Genomic DNA, 6,788 nt, shown 5'->3' with positions numbered 1-6,788 from the left:
TGATTGATTAGTGACACAGCTGCAAACTGCAGGTTTGTGTTCACGTTTATTTCAACCACTATTTTGGTTGGCAGCTATCAAAATCAGTGACTTAATCTAAATAGTGAATGAAATAGTAGCCTTAATAAAAATAAAATAACTATTGGACAGGACTTGCTCTCAGTCTGGTTCTATTTACTGGTACAAACATCAGCGACACACGCCCTTACTACAATCATTCAGATCTGTGTAACGAAAAGTAGAAAAATTACTATTTGAAATAATTACTAGAAAACATTACGGCCGGAGCAAGCCAGCAGCATGTAGACGAAACTAACACTCGCGGGTTTTTATAGTTACTATTTCTGCACATAAATGTCTGTAACATTCCGGTTACATGCTAGTAATACTTACAGTAAAATACTTCCTACTCACAGCTTCAAAAAACATTTTAAAACATTAAACACAGGAACATTGGTTGCAGCATCACTCACATGTACTCACCTCCAGTTTGGGAGTATTGTCCTTTGCTGAGACACGTACGGTGCGTAAAGAATCCTTTCTATGCAGTTGCGCTAGTAAACCACCAGGTGGCTCCAAAACGCCATTTGTTGTATTACTTCAGTTCAGTGTTAAATTTCATTTCAATTTATATTTTTCACCACTATTGTTTTATTTATTGTTCTTTATTCTTTTCAATGTTGTTTTTAAATGTCCACTTTGCTGCTGTAATTATACATTTTCCCACTGTGGGACTAATAAAGGAATATTTGATGACTTAATTTAATCACAAATCTAAAAGATCTAACTTCATGAAGTCTCTAGTAAAGGATAATTTGTCTGCTAGTGGGTTTGCCATTTGTTTACTATCAACAATAATTATTTTATTTTATTTATGCCTTCTTCCCAGCCAATAGTCAGCTATAAATCCACTTTATGGTTTCCTATATTTCTAAATGGAAATACATTTTTCTTTGTGTATCAATATTTAAAGAGCCTTGAAATCCAAAACTGTAAATGGAAAAAAAAGTCTGAAAAGCTCTTAAGATTCAATGAGAATTAATTTATATTTCATTTTATCCACTACTGTAATAATGCAGTTTAGTAGAATAAGCAGACAAATACTGAGAATAAACTGGTATTTAAAGCAGAGACTACAGATGTTTTAAAGGTCATACTCTTCACAGCAAATTAAATGACATGAAACAAAACGTCAACAGTTTCAAGATCCTGGTGCTTTATTGTCCTCGATTCTGACATTAACAGCATGAGTGAAGAAGCAAATAGAGAAGTAAAAGAAAAACAATGACAAACTATTTCTGATACAGAAAATACAGAGTTTATGGAATTAAGATGAATTTCCAATTAAACTGAGAGAAAAAAAAAAGAAGCACAAAACCTCCAACAGATTTCATCAGCAGGTGTTTTGGAGGAACAAAATATTTATGTGACACTGATTTTGCATAATTAAACCTAAAAAGTGTGAAATCAACAAAATACAGGCTGAAATGAATCCAAAATTTCAGAATTAAAACACTTGATCAGAGAATACTCAACATATATCTCAACATATCTTTACTTTATAATGTGCTTTTATTTTTTAGGACCCCAAAAAAAAAAAATCTGTCAGAAAATAAAATAAAATAAAAACTCTTCAGAGACAACGAGCCTGAAGTTTGTTTTTTCTACAAACCAAAAGATTAGATGGAATGACGAAGCCACAGTTTGTTTTTCTCTTTCTCTCTTTTTGAGACTTTTGCACCAATTTTCATTCAAATTAAGCAAATGATCAAACTGGAGTAAATCATAAACACTTGTATGGTTCCTCAGCCGTCAGTGTTCGGACCATTCCTGTTTATTTTAGACTTAAAGGGTCTTTAAAAAGTTACAGGAGAATAAAAAACTTTGAATAATTTATTGATTTCAAGAATGTATCAATGAATTTAGGTACAGTTTTTTTTGCAATTGTAAAGCAAACTGTTCTCTACTGATCTACTTCTGTTCGGAGTTGGTTGCTTTTTCAATTATTGACCAAACTAATTTCACTGTAACTAAACTTAAGAAGATGAGTCTAATACATGAAACACAGAGCTGCAACTAACAACTGCTCTTTTTATTAATCTCTGCATTATTTTCTTGATTAATTAGTTGATTGATTTATTAAATGTCAGAAATAGGTGAAAGAAACCAGAAAATATTCACATTTAAGAAGCTGGAATGTGAGAATTTTGACCTTTTTTTTCCTCCAAAACAATTAATTTGTTAAAATAGTTGTCAATAATTAATTTGACAGTTAGCAACTATTTGTAGTACACAGAACAACTTCATTAATAGACCAACCTGGTTTTGGATTATAGCCTTTACTTCATTTCACACTAGTTAAATAGAAGGGTTAAAAAGGAGACAAAACTATAAAAAACATATTTAAAATAACCAATTATGTGCATCCAGACATGTTTCAGCCAATCAGGTATCTACCAAGATGGGTTGGGTATATGGTCATGTGACTTCAGACCAATCATCAAGGGGAGTATCCAATAAGAGACAGGGGTCAAAACCATATTTGGTCCACAAACCAGAAAAATACAGCCTAAAATCTTTGGTTATTTCTTGTGTTTTTGATTTTTTTCTCCTTTTTAACTACTAACCTGAGGAAGGCTGCAAGCTGAAACTCGTTGGTCTATTAATAAAGTTGTTCTATACTACAAGTGTTGCTGGAACTTTGACTTTCTTCCTTCTCCAGTAGATGAAGTTGTGCCAGAAACCTCCAGCCTGGTTTTATAGATGGCAACTAATCATCAAACACGTTTCCTCAGCTGTGCAGACAGAGTTGGGTCTTTGATTTGAAGGAGAAGCTTTAACTCAGCTGTCAAATTAAGAGCTTGGAAAATGGATGGATCAATTGTCCAGCTGACATAAAATATATTTATCTGCAATCATTCTGACAATCAATTAATTCTTAAAGTCAGATGTGAAGCAGAAAGTCTTTAACTTTGGGTTTTGGAGAGTTGGTCAAACATTTAAAAGACATAGCTTTGGTCTTTAGGGTGAATTAATTAGCATTTTTCACCTTTTACAGTCATTTTGTAGACTCAGCAGAATAGTGGACAAATTAATTGACATCTTAATAAACCGTGAGAATAATCGTTAGCTGCAGCAGCAAGTCTCAAGTTTCATTAATTATCAATGAAAGCAAACGAAGCTCATTTCTCTTCATCGACTCTTAACTGTGATCATCAATGCAAAAAAAAACCCTCTAACATGACGACACACAAACTGTGGCTAGGAATGAATGAATGAATGACTGACACACACACACACACACACACACACACAGGGCAGATTATAACCATTAATAAAAGTAAAACATCTGTAGGAATGAAGGAAACGTCTGTCATTTGTCTTTCTCGTCTTCACATCTGGATAATGTGACCAGAAGGCTGCTAGAAGTGAAGTCCAGATGTTTTGTACTAATCAGACTTCTTTAATTAACAGTGAATGACCTTTTTTTTTTATTGTCTCATTATTATTATTATTGTTGTTATTGTCACAGATTTGGGTTTTTTTAATAATGTTTGTAGTTAGAATAGAAAACCAGGAACTTGTTCGTCCACCAGCAGAGACGTTTGGTGTTCGGACATTATTTGGAAAAGAAAAGAAAAGAAGAAGAAAAGCTCCCAAAAGATTTAAAAGAACATTTCCAAACTTGAACTGAAGTGTGGAAAATAAACTGGGAGGACTGGTTTCATGTCGTGTACCTGGAAAATGTCTCAATGCACGAAAAAAGGAAAGAAGAAGAAGAAGAAGAAGAAGCAAAAAAAAGAATCCATAAAGACAAAAAAAAAATTGTGATTCAGATTTTTTTTTATCGTTTTAAACACCAGTTGAGCATCTTCACGGATCTTTACAAGCTTTGTCCCAAAAGTTCATGTAAATCCTTTTTTGTCTTTTTCCTTTTTCTTTTTTTTTTTTTTTAGAGTAAATCCAGAAATGCTCAGAAGAGTCAGACCAGTTGAGATCCAGTTCTCGTCTTTCTTTCTTTCCACCATGACGTCTTTTTTTTTTTTTTTTTCCTTTTTCTTTTAAAAGTCTCACAGTTCTTTTTTTTTTTTTTTCTCCATCCATTCAGCACCAGTAAAACCTTCGAGTATCCTGGTCTTGTGCTGACAGACGTTTATTCAAATGAAATGAAATAAAAGTGAAGAATCGTCTGCAAAGAAAATTAAACGACACTCTCCCAGAAGTCCAAAAACTAAACTAAACAAAAACAGCCAACCTGAAGAATAAGAGCTCAGAAAACACTGCCGATAGGGTGAGGTGGGTGGGGGGGGGTCAAAGGGGGGGTCGGGGTCTTTGGACGAGGTCGGGACGCAGGTTTCTGCTTCTTCATCTTTTTTTGTTTTTTTGAAGCTTTTCGTCTCCTGATATGAAATGCGGGTCCGTCGATTCGCCCTCATTTTTAAACCTCATTCAGAGTCACTCACAGTGTTAGCAAGAAAAGTCTCTCTGGATTGTCCGCCGTTCGACATCATCATCATCATCATCTTCGTCATCATCATCATCATCATCGTAGTCAGTTGAAGCGTGCTGGATCAGCTCAGTGTCATGATTTTAAAGGAAGAGTCTGTCAGTTTTCTTTTCTTTCTTTCTTTCTTTTTGAACCAAACCACCTCTAAAGCTCTGACCTCACACCGGTTCATGGAAACCCTTCAGTACCTCACCCCCCCACCCCCCCTACCCCCCCACACACAGACGGTGGGAGCTCTTGGTGTATCAGTGCCTCTAAAATTACTGTTTAAATATGTTTATAATCCTCTCAGCTCCACATGAACCAGCAGGTTTTAGGGTTTATTCCTGCTCTACTCATAATGTACTGAAATATTCTAATTGTGTGCTGGCTGCAGTGCCCCCAGCAACCAGCAGGGGGCTCCATCTAACTAGGACTTGATTCTAGTAAAGCACAGGTCTTTTTTTTTAACTGCTGCTGTTTTATTGTCTTTTAATTGTTCTGTTCTAGTTCGGGTCGGTGTCTCTATCGTCTTTCTACTGTTCAGTATGAAGCTTTCCTGAGTTCAGTTCTCTCTCTGTGATCATAGCTGTATAATCCTCTCAGCTCCACATGAACCAGCAGGTGTTTTTGGTTTTTTTTTCCTGCTCTACTCATAATGTACTGAAATATTGGCTGCAGTGCTCTCAGCAACCAGCAGGGGGCTCCATCTAACTGGGACCTGATTCTAGTAAAGCACAGGTCTTTTTTTGTTTTAACTGCTGCTGTTTTATTGTCTTTTAATTGCTCTGTTTTAGTTCTTCTTCTTCTTCTCTCTCTCACTCTGGTCCTGTCTGAGTTTAGTACATCGGGTCGGTGTCTCTTTAGTCCTTCTACGGTTCAGTATGAAGCTTTCCTGAGTTCAGTTCAGTCCTCTCTCTGATCATAGCTGTATAATCCTCTCAGCAGGTGTTTTAACTCCTGCTACAAACAGAAAGGTTGTCTACTGAAGTGTTTCAACCTTTTCTTTTCTTTTTTTTTTCTCTCTTTCCTGTTGTACTCTTTTAAGTCTGTGTGCTGTTACGCCCCCTACTGGTTGCCCGCCGTGTTGTGACCACATGAGACTTATTATCTTTTAGTTGTTCTGTTCTGTGTTTTTTCAGGTAATGATTAGTTGTTCTTCTTTTTTCTTTTGGTCCTGAGAAACACACCGTCTGTATTTAATAGATTAAGGTTGGAATCACAAATAAATGACGTTTTATTGTTTCCTCCTGCACATTTCTCTTCTGTTAGTTATTTTCTTTTTTTAATCTCAAAATAACTCTGCATGTATTACTTCTTGTACTTCTACTTCTTGTATTAATCTTTTTTCTATTTATGTGTAAATTAAACTAAACTAAAGCTAAACTTGAGGTTTGAGCTGCTGATGTAAACTGCTCTGATCAAACCATCAGAGAGTTAAATGATACTAAATAAAGAAACTAGGAAGCAAAAGTCTAATTTAATATCTGCTTAATTACGTCACAAACACAAATAAAGCTCTCTATCAAACCTCTGAATCACTTCCTGTCCTAAATCATGTGTTTTCTTCTTCTTCTCTAATTGTTTCTGTAGAGGAACATGTCGCTGTTCTTCATCAGAGTCTCAGAGCTGCTGTAGTGTTTTAAAATAGTAAAAATGAACCTGTAGATAATAACCAACGCTGCAATGATTAAATGCAACCTGAACAATAAGAAGTGGAACAACTAGTACGACTTATTATCTACCCTCAACAACTTGTTGAAGCAGCAAAGTGACGATAAAAGAGAGAAATCCTGATCAAACTTTAACATCATTATTATTATTATAGATGATTTTTGGTTTTAATTGATCTTTTTGGGGAGATTTTGTTGAATTCGTATGATTCTTAATGAAATCCTGTAAAGCACCGGGTCTGTTCTGATCTCACGTCATCACACGGACCTTTAAACAGGACAAGGTACTGGTTCTGGTATTGGTTCTGGTCTGTGAGGGGGTGAGGAGGTCAGGTACTGGTTTGGTTCTGGTTTAGAGGGGTTTGTGGGGTGTTTGGTGGGGGGGGGGGCGTTGGCGGGGGGTCACCGTCTCTGCTGGCTGTAGACGGGGAACGCCAGCGTGACGTTGAGCGAGTCGTTGTGTTGGACCAGCGAGGTGTGCTGGTAGTGCAGGACCAGCTCCTTCAGGGACCCGTAAAGGTTGTAGGGCTCCGCGAATCCGAAACCCGTACTCGTCTTGTTGATGACGCAGTGCTTCACCTCACCGTCCACCCTGAGGGACAAAGAGAGAGAGACATGGGGAGATAGGG

Source organism: Scomber japonicus, chromosome 9 (assembly GCF_027409825.1).
Source record: "Scomber japonicus isolate fScoJap1 chromosome 9, fScoJap1.pri, whole genome shotgun sequence".
In the NCBI taxonomy this organism is placed as follows: Eukaryota; Metazoa; Chordata; class Actinopteri; order Scombriformes; family Scombridae; genus Scomber; species Scomber japonicus.
Note: the sequence above shows the minus strand (reverse complement) of the source record.